At 42.8% G+C, this 27557-nt stretch overlaps 1 long non-coding RNA gene across 1 annotated transcript; it reads right to left on the reverse strand.

Moving 5' to 3' along the window:
* Nucleotides 1–1100: 1100 nt before the first annotated feature.
* LOC132591175 (uncharacterized) lies at nt 1101–22786 on the reverse strand. The gene is made up of 4 exons (XR_009556803.1): nt 22614–22786; nt 12117–12220; nt 7853–8007; nt 1101–2568 (listed from the first exon to the last, which is right to left on the reverse strand). It is a non-coding gene; the product is annotated as an uncharacterized LOC132591175 (long non-coding RNA).
* Nucleotides 22787–27557: the final 4771 nt, after the last annotated feature.

Below are 27557 nucleotides of genomic sequence, written 5' to 3' on the forward strand. Positions count from 1 at the left end.
AAAACAGCTCGGACCAGAAGGATCAAATGAGAATGCATCACACAGTGATACATCTTCTCATGGACACATGGACTTTGACCTGACTGAACAGGACAGGTCCACTTGTTTTAGGATTGAAACATATCCCACCTGTGGCAGCTTGCCAAATACATTAGGAAAGGGATGCTGGGCCCAGGTGTTTACAAGTAATCCGTACTTCCATTGTGAAGCACCCACTCTTTGCTTTGTGCTTCCTTTCAGAGCTTGCATACGAATTATCATTGCTTGCCCCCAGCTGAACTCTGAGCAGTCTGGAACAGAGTGATCTGACCACCCAATGCTAATAAGGGGGAAAATATCCCCAGCTTGCGGAATAAATGAACAGTATGGAGCAAGCAGCATGCTCTGCATGCAAAAATATATTACTGACGGGTTTGCCTCAGACCTCAAAAAGGGAAAGGGTTTTATATATTCATAGAGACTGCATTTCTTCCAGGAATCCCAACAAAGTGTGCTGCTGAATTTGCAAAACATTTTTACCCGGCTCTAGATGAAATAGGAACAAGGAAGAAAAAGGGGGGGAGGGAAAACCATGCAAAAACATTACTGAATTCATTAAAATGTTTGTTTCAGCTAAAAGGATCCATCTGTTCAGGTTTGCAAATTCCAACTGTACATGCTCTTTATATATATAAAAAAGACTCACTGTACTGAAAATGAGCACGTAGCTCACAGTAAAATATATATTTGATAGATTTTACTACATGGAAAGAAACCTTGAAAATTTCACCAAAGATTTTACTTAGTTGAATTTTGTGAACACTGCTCTATTGCATGGTTTGCCTTTAAAAACAAACAAACAGGGTTAAATGAGTTGACAGTAGAGGAGACAGGAACTAGGGAAGGAAAGACGTAGGTGTATGAGCTAGTCCTCTAACTCCCCCAGACAACAACTACTGGAAATCCTATCTTGATTTGTTAAGAACTGAGACTTCAGCAAATACTGCTTTCATGTTTTCTGAGTCGCCCAACCTCCACACAAAAATTAGCCCCTTGACCCCTTTAACCAAAATACATCTTGCAAATGACGCTGGATATAGCTCAGTCTCATGTATTTGCAAATAGTTTCCTATATGCAGCCTGACATAGATCCTCAAAATACAGAAGCTCTGACCACAAGCTGGTGGTGGACAGAAGAGGGATTTGCTTTCTGACATCCATTTACAGACCCACCTTTCGCTGCCAGAATCACCTTTGAGTTGCACAAGAGGAACACTTCATTGTGGATATTTTTGTTATGTTTTCAGACCACCGCAGGATGAAAGCTGCTATTCTCAAAAAAAAGTTCACTTTTTTATCCAAACCTTTCACTGTTGTATGCAAACTAAGCAGTATGTATTTGCCTTAACATGTGGCTTATTATGTTGATTGCTTTAATTACCTGGAAAAAAGATTGGGACATCCTATCCATTTTGGGGTGCAACACTTTAAGGGCTCAAGTATAAAACATGAAACTCCATAAACTGTATTTTGCCCTTTTCTTTAAAGGCACAGCTGAAATATTAACTAGACTATGGAAAGCTTGGTTTCTCAAGTTAGGACATTAGTGGGAGGAAGTCTTTTGCATTTACTTAAACGTTAAATGCAAGTATGTTTGTTTCCTGGCAATTTACCTGAGGACCAGACATTTGGTTACACCAGTTTCCTACAAGACCATCATCAGCAAACACATAAAAGTCAGTCATCCTACACCCCTTTTTCCAGTAAGTCCATGTTAATAGCTTTACCACAACATCTGGCAATAGCTTTGAGGCTCCAGGAATAGACAAACATGTTAGATAAGGCATTTGAACTATCACACGGGCACCTCTCAGATTAAACCATGCAAAAAAAATCTTGTCAAAATGATGCATGCTTTTTGGATTGTTGTTTTTATAGCAAAAAAAAAGACTAAAAACAATTAAGTTATATACCTGGTTCCACAGCCAGGGGGTGGAGAGAGAACCGGTTCCAATCTCCCCAGTGTGAAATGGGCACGATGCCAGGCTTGTATGTGGTCCCTAGGGATGCTAACTGGAATGCTTATAGTAACACAGGGAAGGCTTACCTTCTCCGGCTCTGAAAGGCACTCATTCATCCAGACAACCTGAGGGAGTCCTGTCAAAAATCCAACTAAAGGGGAACTCCTCACAGCAGCATCCCCCACTCCTCAGTTAAATCCCAGCCATGTGTGAAGAGCGCAGAAGATTCCCCAGCTGGGTGCACAGATAAGGTTTGCGAAAGGAAGTTTCGCTGTATGTAAGCCTAGATCTTCAAATGTGGAAAGCTCAAACCACAGGCTCCTGGTGGACAGATGAGTGAACCGTTTCTCTTAACATCCAGTAACACATCCACCTTTCACTGCCGAGAACACCCTCCATGAGAGCTCTTCATTTTGTTAACTCTTGGCTGGCTGAAGGATACAAGGAAGCAGCGTGCCTGCGAGTTAGAGAGAGAGTCCCCCCCCCATATTTTCGAGCACACGCACACATTCAACTCGTCTCCCTCGATATCTTCTTCCCAGGATGCTGCAGCTTTTAGTAATGTGATCTGAGAAAAATAACAACAATAAAGAGAGATTTTAAAAGGGATCTGGCAGAGAACAGAGCTGAACAGAGCTACCAAGCTGTGACTGATAAGGTCTGGCTAGAAGGCTATTATTAGAAAGGTGCAAGCTAACAACCGAAATCCTCATCTTTTTTTTTTAATCTATCAGGCTTGAGGAGAGGAAGAAGAAAGAGGAGGTGGGTGGCCTGGAACCCTGGAATGAGTGGGTGGGAACAGTGCATCGGGAACAAGCTCTTCTGTGAACAGTTTGTTTAAGGATCATGATGGCTCAGGTGTTTACTAGCCTCAGCATGTGGGTAGCATTGGGGTGGGGGCGATGTTGATTAGATCTCCAGACACATGCAAAAATAAGTCTGGTTCCCCACCCTGCTCTTTCTGTTTCTATTCTGAGCTGCCCTGCTTACAAGTTTGCAGTTTGGCCATGCAGCAGAGTGGTTAGGTGCGAGCTCAGTAGGCTGAGAAAGATCTGAAGGTGCCTGGTGTAGCTCCATTTTGGAAGCTAAGAGGGTTGGTATCCGGTCAGTACATAGAAGGTAGCCTGTCCAGCAGCTCCATGGGCACCAGGCCCAAACTCCTTTGTTGAATGGCTTTGGTGTCATCATAAAAGCAAATGCACAAAATGGCTTATCTTACTCCTAGTGCAGTTAATGATATTGGAGCCAGGAGGGGAGAATTTGTAGGACTGAAATCTAGTATTCTGCTCACAGATTTTGCCTGCAATGGCCATTTTCATTTTTTAAATCTGATGTACTGTTTGTCATATGCATTCCTCCAAGCAGGTTATTTCAAAATAGTCCAACAGAAGACTCAACCATAGAGGCAGAGCATAGCTATTGTGCCTATAATTTGTCCAATCCTTCTTTAAAGCCATTCAAGTTGTTGGCCATTGCTGCCTCCTGCGGGAGTGAGTTCCATAGTTTGACTATGTGCTGTAGTTTAGATTCTTTCCTTTGGATACTCCAATATAATGATGTGAGCATTCCTTTTCAGCTAAAATGGCACTGGATTCCCAGTTTGCTAAAAGTGAATACAGCCCAATCCAAAAGAGAGCAGAGTATTTCTTCTCTTCCAGAAGATGTACAACTGAGAAGTCACATTTTGCCTCCCTGACCACATAGTTACTGGCATAAGAAGTTGCACTTTAAAAAACGGATTGTCCTTTCTTTCGCATTTACAAATATATACAAAACCATGCCTTGTTCTTCAGCAGTTCCAGACCTGAGAGCTTTAATGCTGCCATCTTGGAACTAAAAAAAGCTCCTCACATTAGTTCAGTAACATTTACTTTTGGAAACAGAGAGTACCACATACAGTATTGAACTGTGGTCACAGAAGAAAAGTACCAATTGCCTCTGGTTCTGCGCCAGTGGTAGATGATTTTTACAGGGGAAAAGGAGATTGTTTAAACTGTGACACTTTATTCCAAAGAGTCTGGAGAGCTGTATGATGCAGCGTATATCTGCCATGCAAGTGAGACATTTCGTCACCGGACACAATCTTGGGATGGCTCCCCAAGTGCCAGAATCTGATCATCTTGTAACAATTCTGCAACGTTCTGCCACTACATAGCACCAGGTGCACACAACTTGTTGTGAGATAGGGATGGTGAGAAGTGGCAAAAAGTGGGCTGATGGGTGCGCTGGAACGCTGTGTCACCAACAAGAACACAGAGCCCTCTAGTTGAGCCCTGTCTCTCCTGGTTTCTTGTACTGTATTGTTATTCAGGATGCAGCCATCGTAGTGTTTGGCTCGCAGAATGAGAAGCATGAAAATATTTCCTGTATTTTTGTCCCACTTTTCAGACAAATATTGTTTTCAAAAGTAGCTTACACCATATATTTTTTTAAAAAAATGAGAGACAGCCTCAAACCAAAAGGAAAAGGGAATGCAGAGAAGAAATATGTTAATTGGACAGTGCTAGATTTATTATTATTATTATTATTATTATTATTATTATTATTTGTTACATTTATGTCCCACCTTTTTGGCAAGGTAGCATACACACCTCTCCCTTCCTCCCTTTTACCCTCACAACAACCTTGTGAGATAGGTTAGGCTGAGAGAGAGATTGGCACCCCCAGTGGGCTTCATGGCTGACAGGATTTGTACCCTGATTTCCCAGGTCCTAGTTGGACACTTTAACCCAGACATAGGCAAACTCGGCCCTCCAGATGTTTTGGGACTACAACTCCCATCATCCCTGACCACTGGTCCTGTCAGCTAGGGATGATGGGAGTTGTAATCCCAAACCATCTGGAGGGCCGAGTTTGCCTATGCCTGCTTTAACCCCTATATCGTATGGTTCTCAAAAAGATGGGTTACAAGCAGGCACTTATATCTGGTTGAGACCAGGCTGGTATTGCCTTGCTGGGGTTCTTGCTTGGGCAGAGGTGCTGCCACAGACCCAGAAGTCCTTTTTCCATCTGGTAGGTGGCAGAGACCAGAATGTTCTTCATTTCACTTATTCAGTCCTAAGGCAACAGACATAGTTGACAAATGCTCCTTATGGCAGTGACTGGTTAAACACCTGCTCTTTCTTTGGCCCATGGATGGAACCAGGTAGGTCTTGTGATCTTTTTCCTAAGAGGCAGGGGATGCCACTTCCTCTCAACCCTTGTTCCTCCAGCTGGTGCGAGAGGTAAAAAGGGTGCTTCCTCTCACACCTGCAGCCCCCAAGCAATTGGCTGTTGGAGGTGAAGCTGCATTGACATTGCTGTTTATTTAATATTTCTTTTAACTGTTCATTTCTGCATTATATCTGAGATTTTACATGACGTAAATGCCCCTTCCTGAAAACTAATGGAATATGGCACATGCTTGGTGCTCATTTACATTTTATTTGCTTCGGGGCAAAAATCCATTTGCAGCCCCCTTTGCTTGTAAAATTGTGGGAGCAAAGTGACAAAAATTGGGACAGAACACCAGCATACAGTTATTTTCCTGCCATTTTCATGGGGGGATCATGAAGGGAACAGAAGGGGGAGTAGCGACGCTGTCCAATGACATTTGTCGTTTTGTGCTGCCACACTTGCTGGTGTGGATGATATTTAGCACAACATTTTGATATATCAGTCAAAAAGCCACATTTCAGACACCACGCTTAGGCCTTATCTCGTTTACAAAAGTAGGGAGGGAAAAGAAACAAACTTTTTTATTTGCTCATTTATTTACAATACACTTATACTTAAGTATACAACACCACCACACTTAAACTTATAAGTATTGTTTAGGCACCTACTTAGGAGAAACATCAGTCGTGTCAAAGGTGCCGCTGACCTGGCTGCCGCATAGCAGCTCAATACAATACGCAACATAATATTTTGATGTAAGAGTTAATTTCGCGTGCACAGTGCCGTTGTGAATGACAAGTGCCGCTGTTGTGAATGACAAGCGCCACCGTGGTAAATGAGCACACAAAGTCATAACAGGTAGATAGTTCATAAAAGTTCATAACAGGTAGATAGTTAAGAGATTAGGCGGCTTCAGCAGCAGGCACCTGGTGCCCCCCCGAATTCGGCGCCCAGGTGCCCCGCACCCCTTGCACCCCCGGGTAAAGACGGCCCTGGGGAGAAGCAAGAGACTCCTGGAGCTGCTCCATCTTTTGCTGATGAATGGGGTCAGGCTGGCCTTCTTCCCTTGACTGTGATATCCTTCCTGTTTCACCTTTTATAATGATTTTCCGTTTAACAGTGGGTGAAAATCACATAGCAGTAACATGATAACAAGGGATTGACAAAAGGCACTTGTATTCAATAATGCTATACCAGGGTCAATTCTAACAGCAAGGGGTCAACAGCAGATAAACATATTTCATCACTGTTTAGCAGAGGTCAATTCTATTCAACATAAGAAGAGAGCGTTTAATTAAACTATGTCTAATATTTACCTATTATTATTATTCTACAGAATCTCATAATAAAGTGAGATTAAATGCAGGGGATAAATCTTTTATTGGGATAGCTTGAACAAAAAGGAGATATTGACCACAAGGTGGATACAAATGAAAAATAGCTTCTGTCCACTTTAACAGTGTCTCATCAGGAAACATTGATTCCATATTAAGGGCCAATTCAGACTTTTAAGTGGCACTCATGGTTACAGAAGCTATGCTGCCACTTATACAAGAGTGAAAGGAAGAAGTATAGCAACAAACAATTGGGAATGTATGATGGAGATGTTCCAGGGAGGTGTGATTGTCTGGGTGCTGCCTGCTTGAAAACATGTGCCTTGCCACCAATATATTTTATGGCTGCAGGAAACAAAGCATGACATCCCTATGAAGTGCTAATTGACTCCAAATGAAAATCTTATCACCAGTTGTGAGAATATCTTCAGGGTCTGTCATCCTCCACAATGGAGGATAAAGAGATTCCAGACCTGAATAAATATATACAGCCATCTTATATGTACAGTGTTACCTCTACTTACGAATTTAATGCATTCCGAACGCACATTCGTAAGTCAAAAAAAAATGTAAGCCGAATCCCATAGGAATGCATTGGGAGAAAAAAAATCATAAGTCAAAGCAACTCTATTCATAAGTAGAAAAAATCCTATCTAAACCACATTCAAGATGGCGGACAGAGCTCCATTCGTAAGTAGAAACATTCGTAAGTAGAGTTATTCGTAAGTAGAGGTACCACTGTAGCTTTTTTAGGTGCCTCTTATGACTACAGTCATACCTTGGTTTACAACCGCCTCCGTTTGCGAACGCCCGTTTACAAATGCTGCGGACCCATCTGGAACGGATTAGTTCACTTTCCATTACTTTCAATGGGAAAGTTTGCTTCAGATTAAGTACGCTTCAGTTTAAGTACAGACTTCCGGAACCAATTGTGGTTGTAAACCGAGGTACCACTGTACTGTCAGTTCAACAATGCAGACAACTTTGGGGTCACTGGTAGAAGCAATAAAGGGCTAAATGTGAAGCAGTTATCTTGTCATACATCATTTTGCTTTGTCCTGTTGGCAACTATTTTGGAATAGATGTAATATGGGACCCCTCCTTATGCTCTTTATATGGCACATTCCTGACTATTTCTGCTCATGATGCTCTGAGAACAGTCACACATGATTCTGCTTTCAATACTGTTTCAGCCTGCAAAGGTTTAGTTGGTTGCACTGCTTTTTATATCACATGTGTTCCTGGTTTCTTTTTGCCCTGTATTTTTTGCCCTGTTCTCCCTCTAGCACACAGAAATAATGTGGTAGCATAATTGGGGGAGCATCACAGAACAAACTAAAGCAGAATAAACCCACCACTCACCTGCTTTTATTGTGCCAATAATATTTTGCAGGATATCCCTATAGGAAAACACCAGTCTGGAGGGGCCCAGGGTAATCTCTGAAGTTTGTTGTTTTGCTTTGCCGCAGACACGTTTTTTCTGTCTTATGTTTCTGTTTTTCAAAAATAATTTGTATCTGTAAAAGTGCATTGCATAAACAGTTTTAAAATGCTAGAGTTCAGTTTGTAAAACCACACCAAAGAAGGAAACTTGTCTTTAAAATATTAACGAAATAGTTACATCAGAAATCAATTTAAGTATATTATGACAAAAAGGCACGTAGAATAGGAGGAGGAGGTGGTAGTGGTGGAAATTGGGCTTTATTTATATGCGTGAAGAATAGTGACCGGGTTTACACAAACTGATGTGCTAGTAGTAATCCCCAGGAATTCCTCACCATGGGTCAAAGCAAACTAGGCTGTGGCCCAAATGCAGACTGGCTTTTTCAATGGATGTAGCACAACTGAGCAGTGTTTTGTTTTGAATTATCTTATTCAGAACAACATTAGCTGCCCAGCAAAAAAGCTGCATGTTGGATTTGTCCATCTCTCATCTGCCTTTAATTCTGTTCACAAGCAGTGTCTAAGAGGAGGGTGGGGGAGAACTAGCAGTTACCGGTATTTGGTTGGATAAAGGACTACAACAGCTCTACTCTAATAACAATGTTAAGATTCAAAATGAATTTGCATACTATTTTTCAGATTCAATTTTTTTTTGCATCATGAACTGTAAAACAAGTTTGCATTTTGGCCTTGCTATTACTTAACGACCACATAAATGTTGCAGGAGCTCTATTCTCCCTAGTTGGTAATCAAAGCATTCCAGTGCCACTTTATGCAGACAATATGACTCTTATTTCATTATCCCATGTAGATATGAAATTACTCTCCTAATTTGGAAGTTGTTCTGAGCAGGAAGGCTTATCTGTCAATTATTGTAAGTGGTGGCATTTGCCAAAAGGCCTCCAGCGGTATAAATGGGTTCTGGACAACTCAAACAGTATCGCTCATTTACTTTAGGGCCTCATTTTTTTGAAGTCATTTTATTATGCTAAGGGTCATCATTTGAATCAACAATAAGCTTTTGTTGCTAAAACTGCAATGTGTTTGTTATATGGTACAGTAATCTGAGGTAGCTGCATCAGGGATGAATTGGATACAATTCAAAATAAATTCTCATGTGCACTGCTTGGGAGTTCAACATAGTACTACTCTTGGTGTATGACTTAGGTCTCCATTCTCTAAAAGCACACATTCACAAATCCATAATTCTCTATGGGGTGGGGTTCTCAGTAATGCCAGGCAACATTTAGCAAAACTGTGTTTTTAAGAACTGCAGAATAGAAAAGGTTGGGCAAAACGTTGCAGCGATGAGTTGTTCATTTCCCCCTGCAATGTCATCTCATGTCATTTCTGTTGGAAGTTTGGGTGCTTGCTGAGAGAGGTTAAGACAGATAGAATAAGGGGCCTCCAGCTTCCCAGACAATCCCTGTACGTTTATTTTGGACCAGATCCAAGTGCTCTTGAAGGAAACTGGTTTCCTAGATGCATTTCAGTTGGGGTTTTGGTGCAGAAACTGCTTTGGTCACCCTGGATGTTGACCTCCGTCAGGAGAGAAACAGGTGAGATGTGTCCTTGTTAATTCTCCTCAACCTCTCAGTGGCATTCAACACTTTCGGCCATGGAGCGACTGTCCAAGTTAGGAGTGCAAAGCATGGTCTTTTCCAGAAGGTGATGCTTGGGGAGTGCTCTTTGATCCCACAGAGCTTTCAGTGTGGGGTTCCTCAGGGTTCAATTTTATCCCCTATGCCGTTTAACGTCTACATGAAACCACTGAGTGGGGTTATCTGGAGCTTTGGAGTAAGTTGTCAGCAATATGCTGTTGACACACAGCTGTACTTCTCCTTTACATCTGCAGGTGAGGCAGTGGATATGGTGGACCGGTCTTGTCTCAGTAACAGACTGGATGAGAGCCAAGAAACTGAAGCTCAATCCAGATAAGACTGAGGCACTGTTAGTGGGTGGTTCCCTAGGCAGATGGATGGGACGTTGCCTGCTCTTGGTGGGGTTACATTCCCTCTAAGGGAGCAGGTACTCAGTTTGGGGGTCCTTCTGGATCTATTGCCATCACTGATGTTCAGGCAGCCACAAGAGGTCCAGAGGGCATCAATACAAGAACAGGCCTTTTCTGCAGTGGCTCCTTGCTTGTGGAATGCTCTCCTCAGAAAGGCTTGCCTGATGCCTTTGTTACATATTTTTAGGCACAGTCAAAAACATTTCTCTTTTGATTAAACAATCTATGGCTTTTTAAATTGTGTGGTGGTGTGGGAGGGGCATGCACTGTTTTTCATCATTCCACCACCAGTCCCCGGGCTCTGAGTCTGCCTCCCTTGTTAGGATCGTCCTACTCTCGTGTAGGACCCTGGTAGAGACACCTGGCATGTTCTCTCCCTCCTGGTCGATCGTTTGGGAGTTTCAAAAGCTTTCTTCAGCCCGAACATCACAGCGACCGATACCAAGAAGCATCAGCACGCTTAGGATCCTGCAGAGTATTGGTGGTTCGTGTAACAGACTCAATAGCTCAGCATTTTGGCTGATCTACTTTATTTACATATAATACACTCGGAGCATTCTGACCTAGCTCCTTCCTCTTTCTCATCATACAGCAAAGAGAGAGAAACAAAGGACAATAGTCCTACATTCCGGAACACAGTAACACAAAACATCCTGTCTCCGTCACTTCCCACTCTGTGGAATGAAACCATACACCGTCATGTGATAGAAAACAATCCCATGACTGCAAACACGGAGCAGGAATCCTAACAGTGGTTTCCCCAGCTAGTGCCTCCCACCATTCCTCTGTGTCCAGTCAGTCTATGACATTGACATTAGCAAAGTTTGGGTAGCAGGAAGATGTTATGAATCATAGGATCTTGACGATGATGATGATGATGATGATGATGATTGAAATTATTTTTATTGGTTTTACAAATGTAAAATTATAACAATCCAAATACATATTCATATATAGAGATTACTTCCCTCCACCTCCTCTGTGGATCTTATTATCAACATTAAAACATTCCATAATCTAAACTTTATATCAATCTATATTACCCATGGTATTTGTTACATTACAAGTGTTATTAGAATCGTGCTAATGTTTTATCTGCTTACAGTGGTCTCCTAAATAAATTATAAATTTTCCCCATTCTTTTTAAAAGTTTTTGTCCTCTTGCTTCCTGAGCTTTCTAGTCATTCCTCTCTGGTGGGGACTTTGTCTTCTTTCCATTTCTGGGCTAATAGCATCTGAGCAGCTGTTGTCCCAAACGTAAAAAGTCTTTTCTGATCTTTTGGTATGTCGATACCTATAATTCCTAATAATAAGTCTTCTGGTTTTTTAACAATGTTTTTAAACTTTCCCCCCCATTCCATTATATATCGTCTCCCAGAAAGCTTTTATTATCTTACATGTCCACCACAAATGATAAAGGGTATTTTTTATGATGAGCAGGCAGGGATTTAGCAAGACTCAGCATGTCCTGAAAATGGCTCACTTGAAAACCTTTTGGCCAGCCCTTTTCTCTCATGACGCTGTTGAAAGTAAGGGTTTTTGTGCACGAGACTTTCTACTCAGAAGGCCATTTGAAATGGGTTACATGTAAGGGTGAGAAATGGCATTGGGTTCTGGGGCAGTTACATGTAAGGGTGTCTTCCACTAGGACCAACATTTCTGCTAAGGGGTATGTTTTATGAGCTTTTATTATATAATCACCTGAGACAGAAATATGTCATATTTAGTATGTAGATATAGCCAGGAAATGAAAACAAGATCAGTATAGACATTCTATGCTACACCCACACCCACCCACCCACCCACCCATTCCCCTACCTTAATGCAGTCACGCAGCAAGGGAGCTTTTTAGCATGATGACAGCTTGACTTAGTTCAGCTTCTTGATGACAGTTATCTGACATCAACATATCATCCCTTTGAAAACAAAAAAATGGAGCACGGCTTTTTGATGTTGTTGTTGTTGTTATCAGGCATCGATATGCCATCCCTTTGGAAACAAATATGGAGCAGCATGGCCATTTAGCATACTTAGAGTAACACCAGCTGCTTCCAAAGACTGTGCCATATAACAAAATAAGAACCCAGGCAGATGATTGTTTCAGAGGAACAAGCTGTACTCTGTAAAGGAAAACAATTGCTCAAGGGGCAACAGCAGTAAACAAACTCTTACCTTTCCTGTACAGGGATGAGAAAACAGGAAGACATGAGAGCATAAAAAGAGCGTTGCTGGTTCAGGTCCATCTAGTCCAGTATCCTCTTCTCAACATTGGCCACCTAGATAGAATCACAGAATTGTAGAGTTGGAAGGGACCCCAACGATCATCTAGTCCAACCCCCTACAAAGCAGGAATATGCAGCTGTCCCATATGGGGATCAAACTTGCAACCTTGCCACTGACAGCAGCATGCTCTAATGAATGGATCCTGTGCAAAAACCCCAAGCAGGATCTGAGCACAGGAGCACTTTCCCCTTCTGTGGTTTCCTGCAACTGGTATTCAGTATCACTGACTCCAACCCGGGAGACAGAGCGCAGACATTCAGTGCACTGGGTCCTTAAGAAACATTATGGCAGCACAGGAATGCCCAAATTCCAAGGGTGGCTTGACTGGGCCTGGAAGATATACCGTACTTTGATTATGGTCTAAATTTATTAAATGCTCTGCAAAGAACTGAATAAATCTGTCAATTCTGGCCAGAAAGTTGCAGAATTACCAGTTACCTGCTTTAACCTCTTTTCTTCCCCCTGCCTTTGCTGTTGGATGCAAATAACACAGCACCTGGGTCGAAAACTTGAAGGGAGACAGTGATACAGCCGTCCTATTTTCCTTGGCAGAAGGAAGGGGGAAGAGGTTACCACTTGAGAAATGGCCAAATTTCTCCTTTGTAACTTTCTTCCACCGAGGCAGCTGGAGAGCTAAAAATAGAGGCAATAACAGCAGGATGGATGTGTTGAGGGGGATTCTTGCCTTGGAACCTGAGATGATTGACAGGCTATGGCAAATCACTGGAGGAATGTGAGACATTTCGTGTGACAAGTGACAGGCAAGACCACATATCCGTGATGGGAATCCACTTGGCAAGGAGAGATTGTGATCTGAATACCATGTGGAAAATGCATGCCCATTTAAAGACTGTTCATTTCAACTTTGCCTTGCCCGCCAGCCCCAAAACCACATATTTATTCCAACACTTCTTCCAAATGCTTTTCTCTAAACAATTATGTATTGTCTTTTCTCATAGTTTGTTGCAATTCAGAATCTTGCAGGGTGTGTGTGTGTGTTGCAGCTGGGGTTCTTGTGAACTGATGCAGCTATATATAGTATTGTTACACACCACTCCAATCTCCGAGCAGTGCAAAACTCCAGGGGTTCCACGCACTTACCTACTCAGGGTTCAGCTTCCTTAGAATGAGGGATGGTGGAGACTGTGGTGTCTTTAGGATATATGGTTTATTTACACATATATACAATCTGATCCTACAATGAAGGGGCTCACAGCAGCAACACCCCATAAGGTCTTGCTTTTCCCAAAGCTGCAGCCTTGGATTCAAGCAGAAAACAGGCATGACTCTGTCTCCCAGATGCTCAGCCTGTAGCCTCCCCTGCTTCTAGCTTTTAGCTCTCACACCATCTCAACTCCACTCTAGACAACAGGCAGTTGAGGGAAGGGGGCCACCCTCCTCTGGCGCAGAGCTACTTCTCTTGTTACCACAGCTGTTATAAAAACATGCAGACTGCTATGTATTCAGTGGTCTGTGTTTGCCTGAGCTTGAGTCTGGACTAAGGGTTCTGAGCTCCTGTGTTCTGATTCGATACATGTTGTCCAATCACAGAACATTTCAGGATTTTGGTCTCTGCCATTGGCCCTTGAACTCTGAGTCATGATTCACTGTTGGGAAGTTTAGACAGCCAATCACATTGGGAGTGGGAGTGGCCCAGGCTTCCAGAAATGTATATAAATAGTTGCTTCGCCTCTGTTTCCCAGTTATGTAGTTCAATAAAGGCTCTTGCTGTTATCGTTGTGTCTTGCCTCGTGGGAACCCACCGATACTTCACAGACAATGTCTGAAACAGTAGTGCAAATTATTTACCGTAGTTCTGTTATTCAGTGGAGGTTGTCATTTGCCCTACCTCCTTCCTTATCGCAGCTGCATTTCTAAGAAGTCTTGGAGATAAAGTCCACAATTTGGTTGTTTTTATTCTTCTGTGTCCTTGATGTTTTATTTTTAAAATCCAAGGGTAGGTGGGAGGGGGGGCTGCTCCGTGACTGTCCTCGAACAACCCACAAAATATTTTCTACAAGGACTAGTTTGCACAATTTACATCTCACCCTAAGCTTGCTAGTTTATGTGACTTGGTTTCTTCCTATTTCACTGTCATTGCAATAAGAATAGGCTTCAGAAACCTAATTCTGTTTCCCTGGACAGAAATCTTTGGGTGTGTATAGGAGAGGACACACACACACACCACATTGCATAGTATTGAACTTGGAAGTGCAGTGGACAAAAATATTTCTGGTTGCATTCCAGGATTTAAAGGGTGAGAAGCAGATGCTAGACAATCAAGCGTATTATCCTTCCAAATGAACAGACTCTTGCACAGAATGGCAATCTGGGGCATAAATATCAACAGTATGAATTTGCATGTAGTAGCAGAAGCACATAGATTTCCTAAATTATTTTGCAAAATGAGCAGATGATGCTTACAGACAAAGCAACACAAAACACGGGGAGCTGGTGTGTCTTTTACATACGGTAGTTCATAATTTTGCATTGGGCACAGACAGCATCTCTGCTTTTGTTTCATTTTCAAAAAGCAAGTTTCTAGTCCTCATGAGTGCAAATGTGGGCAATGCCAAATGAAATCTCAGGTGTCAAGAGAACTAATAGAATTGCCCAAGGTCAGGGAGTACAGTTTCCATGTTTCTTGCAGTCTGTTACCCCACCACTTGACCAGAGGAAGGATGGTAAAATGAAGCAAAATAATTATATGCCACTTTGCATAATTCCTTCTGGTCTGCTGCTTTTCCTTGGCCCATAACTTGGATCGCCTTGATGCAGACTTTGCATTTACGTATTTAAAGCACAGAGTATGTAAAGCATCGCATACAGAGCAAGTATGGGAACAAATGTAGCAGGCTGCTTTGATCAATGAGTGACAGCTCCCCACCAGTAAGTTGTTCATAAGGAAAAGTTACTAACTTTATTTAGTCTGTTTTGTTGCACCTTCTCTAAATCAACATGGAAACAAATATTCAAAGCTAACGGCCTGTTCATAAAGTCTGCTGGATTTGCAATTTACAGTCCTAAGGAAAAAATTCCTTCCAGCAGCACCTTAAAGACCAACTAACTTTTTTATTTTGGTATGAGCTTTTGTGTGCTTAGTTAGTTGGTCTTTAAGGTGCTGCTGGAAGGAATTTTTTTATTTTGTTTCGACTACGTCCGACCAACACGGCTACCTACCTGTAACTAGTCCTAAGGAAATTAGGGTTGACTTACACAATCAGTTTACACCGACATGAGCTTCCATTTTCAATGTGATCAATTGTGATGCTAGTTTATGTGCACTGTTTTTCGTTTCAATTTTTCTGTTATTTCTTGCTCTTTCTTATCATGTTGGTATGATAAGGAAGGAGTAATCTTGATTACTGCTTCACAAAAGGAGAGTCACTTATTAGCTTAAAAATGCTCTAGTCTAGCCCATAAACTGGCCTCATGATAAGCTCTTGGTACCTAGACTGGGGGTGAGGCAAGGTCGTGTTTAGATACAGCTTTTCTTGAGCAAAACATCTTGATTGGGTTTACCAATTCCAAATAGCTCCTGCATTCTCTGTTTGTGGGTGATTATTGATAAATGGAGTGGGCCATTTCCTTGATGGAACCCAATTCCCAGGGAGGTTCACCTGATGTGTAACCGTCCAGCACCAGATTTTCTTAGACCTTTAAGAGTTTTCAACTCTTAGGTCTGATTTTTAGACTGCAATTCTAGGCATGTTTTACTTTTGACTGGGCTGTTATTTCGTTATGAACTGGTGATTTTTAAATTGTTATTAATTGTCCCACTCTTTTTAGCAGATAGATTCTGTTTTAAGGCATGTGTGCACCTCCGTTTGCCCCACCACTTGCCCCCAGGAAAACACTGGTTTACCGCTGAATTGGACCAAATGGCTATCAAATTTTCCATGGTCCAATTCAACGGTAAAGAGTGTGTTTTCCATGGGGAAGCTGTGGGAGGAAAACAAAACTCTCACACACACACCAAAAGGATGACTACAGTTCCTGAATATCCGAAACAGGGTGTTGCAAACATTCTGAGGAAATCAAAGATCCTTCAGAAGATTATCAGGGTTCCTCGGTGAGGAAATAAGCAACAGCAGACCAACTTCCCCGCAAAAGTGTTTGCCTGCCATTACAATTCTTCTTCATCATTGTGCAGCTACAATGTGTGCCTTCTAGGGTTGCACCATCAGTTCTTGTGTGGCAGCAGCCAAGTTTTAGCTAACTAATCAGTGATCACCAACTTCAATTAATGAGGTAAAGTAAAATGTTACATGGTGAGGTTGGGAATTAAGGGCCTGTTTGCTCATTTTGAAAGTTGTTTTTGTATTTACCAAAGTAGGGAATAAAAATGAGTTAGAGATGGCTGCTCCTGCTAATACTTCATTCACTTTCATCCTGAGGCACAGAACTGCCTAATTCTAACATCAAAGAAGTTCTGGGGAAATGTGCAATTCATTCCTATTACTGACTGGTGGTAGCCCTTATTCTTTGCTCTTCTCCTTGATTGCTGTTAAAACAATGTTGTAAGTGTATGTTTCTATATTCACCAACTTTTGTACTTTCATACATGCTCTGAAAACATACCACAGATCTGCCTTGTTATATTTTTCTGTTCAGCTAACCCAAGTAAAGCTATTTATATGAATTAATTTTCCTTGACTGAAAGACCTAGATCAGGCATCCCCAAACTGCAGCCCTCCAGATGTGTTGGCCTACAACTCCCATGATCCCTAGCTAACAGGACCAGTGGCCGGGGAAGATGGGAATTGTAGTCCAAAACATCTGGGGGGCCAAAGTTTGGGGAAGTCTGACCTAGATCCTGACAAACAAGACAGCCAGCTCAAGTGGGTGAAACCTCTCGTTAACACTGGGTCGTACGAATATTCCAATTTTGCTTTTTCTCGTGTGCTAAAAAAGCACCCTTCTGAGCGTACATTTTACTGCTGACACTTTTATCAGCAGGACTGCAAAATGATGATATGACAGCCTCATAATTAAAAATTCCCTATCTTTTGTGGGGAAATGAATGACTGCAACAAATCGCAGAGCTGCACATTCCTTATGGGAAAGCAGTTATTTGTGTGAGCTGCCTAAGAGAGAGTCAGCATGGCGTAGTGGTTAGAGCAGGCATCCCCAAACTTTGGCTTTCCAGATGTTTTGGACTACAATTCCCATCTTCCCTGACCACTGGTCCTGTTAGCTAGAGGTCATGAGAGTTGTAGGCCAAAACATCTGGAGGGCCGCAGTTTGGGGATGCCTGGGTTAGAGTGTCAGACTAACACCAGGGAGACCAGGATTCAAATCCCAACTCAGCCATGAAGCTCTCTGTATGTCCTTGGGCCAGTCACTGCCTCTTAGCCTAACCTACTTCACAGGGTTGTTGTGGAGATTAAATGAGAAGGGAGAGAACCATGTACACCATTCTTAAACTCCTTGGAATAAAAGGGGGAATACAAATGCAGTAAGATAAACAAAACCAAAATCACCTGATGGTCTGAACTAGATTAAATGTTCCCTACCCAAGCTAAGGAGCTAAGGAGGACCTATTTGCTCATCTGTTATATTTTGTTTTCTATTTGAATGTGTCATACTCCCTGAGACTGTGGTTAATGCTTTACGTGTCATGCTTTATGGGGCCCACCCTCATGACTTCACCAGGAGGCTGCCTCTAGGTTTCAGGCTTGGGCCCTAAAATCTCAGGGTCTGGGCTACTCCTGGTCTGGCAACCCTACTCAGGTCCCATATATGAACCAGGGCATTTGCTTGATACATCCACGTGTGTGATGTGACATCACGCCTCCACACTGCAATGCCGTCAACCCAACCAGGAGTAAACATGGGGTTGCATGGCAACAGCTGGCTATCCAGTGCTCTCTTGCCCTCTCTGCAGCTGCATAAAGAGAAGGGGCAGCCAGTGGAAGGCGGTGAGAGCAGGATTTATGGCAAAGGGACCCACCACAAGCAGCGGGGTAGCAGGTAGAGTACCAAGTCGAGGAGCCAGGAAGCCCTTCCCCAGAAAACAGGGCCTGAAACAAAAAGGAACCAGGAACATTTGGGTTTCGCACACCTAGTAGCGAGAGCCAGTTGGGAAGCAGAGCAGAGGTGAAGGGTTAACAGAAGATGCAAGGAGACCAAGACCTCAGGGATTTGAGTGTTGGGTTTGCACAACTGCACAGAAGGTGTGGGATATTTTATTACAGTCAAACCAACAATTCATGTTTGGCCAGATAGGCATTTGAAGGGGCTGAGGCCCTCTAAAATTTCCTCTAAAATTGCTAGAGAGAACTCTGTGAGATCCCTTCACTTTGTGCCTGACAGGGAGATATACGGTATATGCTCCTCCTCCTGCCTGGGCACATGCTCTCTTCCTCTTTTCCACCATGTCTGCAATATAACATCTGCATCTTTGAGCTATATAAAGCTAGACTTTAGTATGTCTTAGTAACTCTGTTAGCATCTTAAGCCTGCCTGCACTGTACCTGTTACTCTTCAAGATCTATTCTGAGTGAGTAAATGCTATTTTACCTCTTACAAGATTGCTTGTGTGCAATTATTATTTTAAAGGGGAAGAAAAGGGGATAATACCAGGAAAATCCAGTCTGTCTTAAAGCATTCTGGATTACTTATACAAAAAGGCTAAAACTAGCCTATCTAAGTTTCCCTTTTAAGGGATGGTGCTCTGCTGAACTGACAAATGTGAGGAAAGATAATATCTAATAAAGATATCCTCTCCTAGCATCCAATCCAATCCCAATAGAAGGTCCCTATCTGTGCTTCTGGACTCTGAAGAGGCAAGGACTTTCTCCAGGCTTGCTCTGAGGTTTGCTTTGGCTGAGGTGCCAAAGGTTTTCCAAGAGCTCTTAGGGTTACTTGGTCATCAAAACCCTGACAATCTGGTATTAACTCAATCTGTTGCATCACCTGCTTAAGCTGAGGGCTAAGAAAGAATAGAAGGGCAAGTTACTGACCTTGCACTTTCAATCTTTGTAACTTCACCCAAGATCCTTCCTGTCTGAAATAGCAATATCTTCACACAGGGAAAGGTGTGCTTTAAAAATCAGAAATTACGTAATAAATCTTGGCGACTGCACCATCTGCTGGCTCGTCACGAAACTTCTCATCTGACTCTGGAAGGAGTTTGCCCCTTTTACACACCCACTATAATGCTCCGGCTTCATCCTTTGTGTTGCATAGTGTAAAGATCCACAAGAGAATTGGGTGTTTACAAGAGTTACTGCAGCAGGAATCCCTGTTGCTGCCACACACTCCAACCCACCAAGTCTCAAAACAATTACTGTAAACCGCAACTGGCAGCTCTGCCCATGAATGAATGGGAAACAGAGAAAAGACAGTAACAACCTCATGAGGCAAAAGGAAGGTAAAGGGAAGAATAAACTCAGGGCCCCAAACAGCAAAGGACAGTTGTGGAGTTCTGAACAACATCCCAAAGGGGGGGGGGAATTATTTCATCTCCCACCTTGGACAGTGTATCTCCTATAAAAGGGAGGGGAGGGACATCGCTCAGTGGTAAAGCATGTGGTTTACATCCAGATCCAAGTTTTTGGGATCTATCTCTAGAAGCAAGGCTCGGCTAGGGGAAACATTGGTTTGACTGAGGGTGCATTCAGACATGGGGAGTTTTGTATTAGTTTCCCAAATAACAATGCTAGCACGTCTGTCCTGTTTTCTAATGTTCCTTTCACCTTGCAGTGCCTGTTGCATTATGGAACTGTGGCTTTTTCATTGATATACCAGCCCACCACACTAAAATTTCATTCACATCTATAGATTATAGAACTGTAGAGTTGGAAGGGACCACATGGGCCATCTAGTCCAACCCCCTGCAATGTAGGAAATTTTCACCCAACATGGGGCTCAAACCCAAGACCCTGAGATTAAGAGTCTCATGCTCTACCAACTGAGCTATCCCTCAGATGTGACACAACAAACGTCATTAGACAATGCCACTACATCACCACACTTTCTGAATATGCGTGCTTCTGTTTCCCCTTGATTCCCCCGGGACAGAACTGTATGCCAGTACAGTGGTACCTCGACTTACAATGATAATCCGTTCCGAAGGCGCCTTCGTAGGTTGGAAATTTCGGAAGTCAAAAAAGCTTCCCCTTTTAAAAAACAAAAAACCAGAAACAGAAACATTCGCAAGTCGATTAAACCGCATCTAAAACTTCGCAAGTCGATTAAACCACATGTAAAAGCGCCGCGGTTCCCTTCAGAGGTCGAAAAAAAAAAGTAAGCGCGCGGCCGTTTTTGTCGCTCGTAACTCGGAAAATACGGAAGTCGAGTACTTCGTAAGTCGAGGTACCACTGTATACCACTGTCACTTCAATACCATTATTTTCTAGGCAAAGGGGGCTGCAAACAGATTTCTTCTGAAACAAAACAAAACCATAGAAATGAGCTCCCAGTTCCAGGAAATGGCTTTTATGTCATGTGCAAGCTCAAATATAAGATGTCAATTAACAGTTTGGGAAACTTCAGACAAATGGAATAAGCTGCAATGTGAATGCGGCCGCAGCATAAGGTGTTTCATATGTTTGTCCTCATTCTCTTGAGCAGGAAAATATCAGAGTCTGCTTTGGTGGCCCAATATGCTCCAGAGGTTCACCAACGTGGTCTATTTCAAATGCAAAACCATGAATATGAGGCATTGTAGCAAAGGGTTGCAGGCACAGAGCAGGCTTCATATCAGCTCTTTGGATATGACAACAGTTCCTTGATACATAAATGTGCTCTCCTCCTTGCCCAGAAGAAACAAAACGCGATACAGATTAGCTCCAGTAGCTCCAGTCAGCAGCAGACAGACAAGCCGGATCTAGCCGCTACAAATCACAATGAAGTCAATTCTTTCTAGTCTTCTGGCCACTGTAGCATACTTGACTATCCACCATCTTTATACAGTACAGTAATTCCAAAGCTACATGCTGATGCTTCTCATTATTACTGTTGCTTTCTCTACCGACTTCTATTAAACTCCCTCTTAGGAGCTGTGCAGTACATCAAGAAATGCAACACAAAGCCCTTACTGAAGCCTGAAGCATAGTTTAAAGGTCACTGCCCAAACTGCAGAAAAAGAAAGATGAAGTACGTAGACCCAGAGCACAGATACGTAATTAGAACACTAACACAGTGGAGAACTGCTGGGAAGAGTTCCTATCCTATCCTTTAAGGCTTGGAATAGTTCCTACTATCAGGAACAGTTCCCATGCTGTCAGGCTACAGTCTAAGTATACTTACTATGGAGTCCTAGTGAACACAGTGGGATTTTGTTGTTTAGTCGTTTAGTCGTGTCCAACTCTTCGTGACCCCATGGACCATAGCATGCCAGGCACTCCTGTCTTTCACTGCCTCCCGCAGTTTGCTCAGACTCATGTTCGTAGCTTCGAGAACATTGTCCAACCATCTCGTCCTCTGTCGTCCCCTTCTCCTAGTGCCCTCTATCTTTCCCAACATCAGGGTCTTTTCCAAGGATTCTTCTCCAAGGTGGCCAAAGTATTGGAGCCTCAGCTTCACGATCTGTCCTTCCAGTGAGCACTCAGGGCTGATTTCCTTAAGAATGGATAGGTTTGATCTTCTTGCAGTCCATGGGACTCTCAAGAGTCTCCTCCAGCACCATAATTCAAAAGCATCAATTCTTCGGCGATCAGCCTTCTTTATGGTCCAGCTCACACTTCCATACATCACTACTGGGAAAACCATAGCTTTAACTATACGGACCTTTGTAGGCAAGGTGATGTCTCTGCTTTTTAAGATGCTGTCTAGGTTTGTCATTGCTTCCAAGTAAATATGAACATGATTGTGCTGTTAATTTAGAGATTCAAGACCACTAGGTGGTAATATTGCTAAAAGAACCAAGTCCAAGGGAGTGTGTTGGAATCATAGGACTGGAAGGAACCACACGGGTCATCTAGTTCAACCCCCTGCAATGCAGGAATCTTTTTGTTTATGGCATAATTTTACAAAGGTCTAAATATATATACGTACAGGCTTCCTTTGTCTAAATGCAACACATCTCAGTTGTTTAGAGCATGGTGCTGATAATGCCAAGGTTCTAGGTTTGATCCTGGTATGGGCCAACTGCATATTCCAGCACTGCAGAGGGTTGGACTAGATGATCCTCAGGGTCCCTTCCAACTCTATAATTTTATGATTCTATTATCTCAAAGTGTAACCAATCCCATGTTTGCTCAGAAGCCCCACTACATTTCATGGAACTTCCTCCCTAAGAAGTGAGTTTAAGATTCCATCCTTAAATTATCACACTAAGGTATCTTCCCTGAGTTATGTCTAAAAATGCATATTTACTTGAGAATAATCTACATCTTGCCCATTTTAATAGTACGGAAGGAAAGATTCTGAACTACTGACCAGATTTTGAGCAGCATTAGATGTGTTCTTGGTTTTCAATCTCCAATATTTGATGTGGCTCTGGAACTTCTGCTTTAATGCCATCTCTATGTAGACTAAAGATCCACACTGAAATATATCTTTTCCTCTATTTAGGATTGCACAACAGGAAACAAAGGAGCTTTCCGCTGCCCAGGATCATCTTGTCCCTTTGCAAAAGGCTTGTAAAGCTGATGTGAGAGAATAGAATCTGAAATGAAAACACATTTTTCCACTTTGGTGTACAAACTAAAATACAGCAGAAAGATCCTCCAAATTCCTAGCACACTAGATACATTTTTCATATTTTAAATAGAAACACCCAAACATGTCTTGGTAAAGAAAAAGAAAAAAGTCACAATAGAAACAGCAGGCCTGTAGAGGAGGTAGTTTTTAACACCCTTTCTGAAGTAGCTTAAACCCTGTGCGATCCAAAAGACTGATTATGTGGTATGAACTTGGAAGGCACAGGTTAAAAAATGGAAATTTCCCTTACTGTGAATTTCTGTTTGAAGTTGAGGATAGAGGATATTCTTTCATCCAATTTGAGTTTGCTGTTGTTCCTTGGTCACTTTGTTGTCTTCCTCTTTTTCTCACCACTTGTGGTCTTTATATAAATTGGGTCACCAATGTCACCTCCCTTCCCTTGGGACCTAGGTTACATTCACACCATACATTTGAAGCACTATGATACCACATTCATGGCTTCTCCCAAAGAATCCTGGGAACTGGGGTTTGTAAAGGGTGCTGAGAGCTCTGTGGTGGCCTCTACTTCCCTCCCAGAGCTACAGTTCCCAGAGTTGTTTAGTAATCGATCTTCACAGGAAACTCTGAGAAAGGAGTGCCTGGTGTGCTCTGGTCCATGGGGTCACAAACACTAAACAACAACAGCTCCCAGAACTCATTGGGGGAAGCAATGACTGTTTAAAGCAGCATCATAGCATCATAGCACTTTAAATATGCAGAGTGAATGTGGTCCCAATCACTTCTCCGTCATTTTACCTCACTGCCATTCCTGCCCCTTTCCCTCTCAGTCTGTGTCCACTGTCCTTGTGTGGGTCATACCTCCTAAGAAGTGACTCCCTCTTTCCTTCCTTCCCTCCTCTGATGCCCTCTTGGGTTTCTGCCTCCCAAAGGCAGCCCTGGCTACAAGCTCTCCAGGCGAATGGAGCCTCTGGTTCTGGCCAGGGGCTGCTTCCAGTGCTGGATTTATAGAAGAGAACTTGTCATAGAATCATAGAATCATAGAGTTGGAAGAGACCGCAAGGGCCATCCAGTCCAACCTCCTGCCAAGCAGGAAACACCATCAAAGCATTCCTGACAGATGGCTGTCAAGCCTCCGCTTGACAGAAGGAGGCTCCACCACACTCCTTGGCAGCAAATTCCACTGTCGAACAGCTCTTACTGTCAGGAAGTTCTTCCTAATATTTAGGTGGAATCTCCTTTCTTGAAGCTTGAATCCATTGCACCGTGTCCGCTTCTCTGGAGCAGCAGAAAACAACCTTTCACCCTCCTCTATATGACATCCTTTTATATATTTGAACATGGCTATCATATCACCCCTTAACCCCTTATGTAGGCTAAGTAGGCTGAAGCCTAGGATCTCTAAATCTAGGGGGCCTCACCAGCCTGCCCTCTCCCCAGTGCCGCAGTCTCCCCTCTCCCAAAATTGTAAACCCAAGACTTCATGCAAGGGCAGGGCAACTCAGGCCCAGCAACTATGAAACTCAGGGCTAGCCAGTGGGGCCCAATTTGAAGCAGTGGGGCGCAACTTTAAAAAATAATATATATATATTTTGTAGGGCCCCAGTTCGCAGCCAGAGTCTGCAAAATCTTATAGATATAAATAAAATCCATATAGATTGCCCTGGTGCAGGGGCCCCCTTATCTTGTTTTTGTACAATCTTGTTTGTCCTCAGTAACCAAAATCATATTATCAACATATACAAGCAGAAAAGTTGTTTTCCTTCATTTGCAAGGAATCGTACAAAACAAAGTGGCACTAATAAAGAAAAGTTCCAGGGTGGCAACAGAAAGCAAACTAAAAATGCTTTTGCAGTTCATCAAAACTATCCAGCGATATCAAGTTATAGGAAAACTGGTGCTATTAACAGTAATCCTTCTAGTTGGTTAATTGGTTCGGCAACTTCCATGCACATGATGTGCGATGCTAATTATTTCCCCCCAGAGTGAAATGATAACTAATCAGAGGCAGCTACAGGAGAGCTATGAGATTCAGGTGAGGATCAGGTGCCTTGTCAATCCCAGCAGGTATATAAGTATATATATATATAAGATATATATGTGGCCTGCCCAGCATTCTTCTAAAGAGAAGAAGCCTAGCATGGAAGACTTGTGTATAGTACGCAGATCTGAAAGGTCCACAAAGCGTAAACCACCCAAAAGGTATGCTGAAGAGTTTGCTAAAACAATCATAGCAGATACAGCTGTTGTTAGTAACTCAGAGAATGTTTGGGAACCTTCAAGCTTCCAAGAGGTCCAAAGTTTAACCTCAGAAGATGCTGAGCCATGGTTAAATGCCATGAAGGCTGAACTTGATTCCTTAGAGAGGAACGAGACATGGGAACGAGTTCCAGGCCTGCCCAGGTTTACAAAGTTCAGTTATTGCAAAAGTTTTCCAGTGTTAATTTTATGCATTTTTAAAAATCACCATGGCATTTAACAAAAATATCTTATGTCCTTTAGAGGAGAAATTGTGAATTGTAGAACTTTAAATACCCGTCATCATCCTTGGCTTCGCTCAATTTTGTTTATAACACTCTTCCATTTTCTTCTAGTTGTGGGGGTGGAAGTGGAGTAGCCTAGGGCCTCTCTTCATCTAAATTTGGCCCTGGCTGCTTCCCAGGCCCCTGTGGGGCAGTGTGAGGATGCACCTCTCTTTGGGGAAGCAGGTCAGCTCAGAGACGAGGGGCAGCAGCTGCAGCTGCCCGAAGGACTCCCGAGGTGAAGGGAGAGGAGAGGAGGCTGAGGGAACACTCCACAAGGGAGGGCGTTTGAAAAAGGATGAGAGGCTACCAGCTCTACAGGCAAGGGGTGACATCACTGGGCTCCTGAGCCCCACAGGGGTGCCGCAGAAAGAATGTAGTTGGTCAAAAAGTTTGAGAACCTCTGTTTTAAGAAGTTGACGGGTGTTAAGAGATATGAACAAGCCAAGGTCTTAATCCAAGCTTATTCTTAAGAGCCTCCAGAGGGCACCCTAGCTCATGCTTAAAGAACAGATTTCTTAATCCTCCTTCATTCCAGAATCAAATTTGACATCATGCATGTCCTAATACCTCTGTAACATATTGAACTAGATAAACTGCTTAAGTATGTTTTGATCTTGAAAACAGGGGGTGGGGCTATTCACATCATTCAGTAAAGTTGCCACAGAAGAACTCCAAAAGCCATCAACTAGCTGTTACTACAACAACTTCTAAGCGTGATACAAAATATTGGAGGAGTTAATGGGGTCCTTTGTTAAAACTGCAGCAATAAAATTGTGAAAGCTTGTGGTGACTCAGTGGTAACACACATGATTTGCATACAGGAGAGCTCAGGTTTGATCCCTGGCACCTCAAATATCCGAAGGGCTGTCACATGGAAGATGGAGCAAGCTTGCTTTCTGCTGTTCAAGAAGGGAGGACCCAAAGCAATGGATTCAAAGGGCAAGAAAGGAGATTCCAACGAAACATTTCGAAGAACTTTCTGGAGGTAAGAGCTATTTGACAGTGGAACAATCTACCTTCTCTGGAGGTTTCTAAACATCTGTCAGGCATCCTGTACCTGGGACTCCTGTATCCAGCATTGCCTGAGCTCTGCGAGTGTGGCTTTCTCTTGATTGAAGTGCAGTGTTTGAGGACCGGGACATTCGCAGGGAAACCAAAATGCTTGTTTACAAAGCTATTGTACTACCAACCTTACTATATGCTTGTGAAACATGGACCACTTATAAACGCCACCTCCAACTCCTTGAAAGATTCCATCAACACTGTCTCCAAATTTATTTACACATCACTTGGGAAGATAGGTGAACTAATATCAGTTACAGGTAGGAAGCCGTGTTGGTCTGCTGTAGTTGAAACAAAATAAAAAAAATTCCTTCCAGTAGCACCTTAGAGACCAACTAAGTTTGTTATTGGTATGAGCTTTCATGTGCATGTACACTTCTTCAGATATCTAAAGAAGTGTGCATACCAATAACAAACTTAGTTGGTCTCTAAGGTGCTACAGGAAGGAACTAATATCAGTGTACTGGAAGAAGCAAAGATCATTAGTGTTGAAGCAATGATTCTTCAACGTCAACTTCGTTGGACTGGTCATGTTGTGCGGATGCCTGATGATTGTCTTCCAAAGCAACTACTCTATTCCGAACGTAAAAATGGAAAGTGTAGTGCTGGTGGTCAACAAAAGAGGTTTAAAGACTTTCTCAAGGCAAATCTTAAAAAATGTAGTTTAAACACTGACAACTGGGAAAACTGGCCTGTGAGTGCTCCAGTTGGAGAACAGCCTTTACCAAAGGTGTCATGGGCTTTGAAGACATTCGAACTCAGGACGCAAGGGAGAAACGTGCTAGGAGGAAGGCACACTTGGCAAATCCACAGCGTGATTAACTCCCGCCCGGAAACCAATGTCCCCACTGTGGAAGGATGTGTGGATCCAGAATTGGCCTCCACAGTCACTGTGGGATGAGTGTTCAGACCCCTGGGCTCTCACTTGTGGGGTGCCTCAGGGTTCCATCCTCTCCCCCATGCTTTTTAACATCTATATGAAGCCACTGGGAGAGATCATCAGGGGGTTTGGGCTGGGTGTTCATCAGTATGCGGATGACACCCAGCTCTACCTTTCTTTTAAATCAGAACCAGTGAAGGCAAGGTCCTGTGTGAGTGCCTGGAGGCAGTTGGAGGATGGATGGCGGCTAACGGA

The sequence above is a fragment of the Zootoca vivipara genome, chromosome 15 (genome assembly GCF_963506605.1).
Source record: "Zootoca vivipara chromosome 15, rZooViv1.1, whole genome shotgun sequence".
Classification (NCBI taxonomy): Eukaryota; Metazoa; Chordata; class Lepidosauria; order Squamata; family Lacertidae; genus Zootoca; species Zootoca vivipara.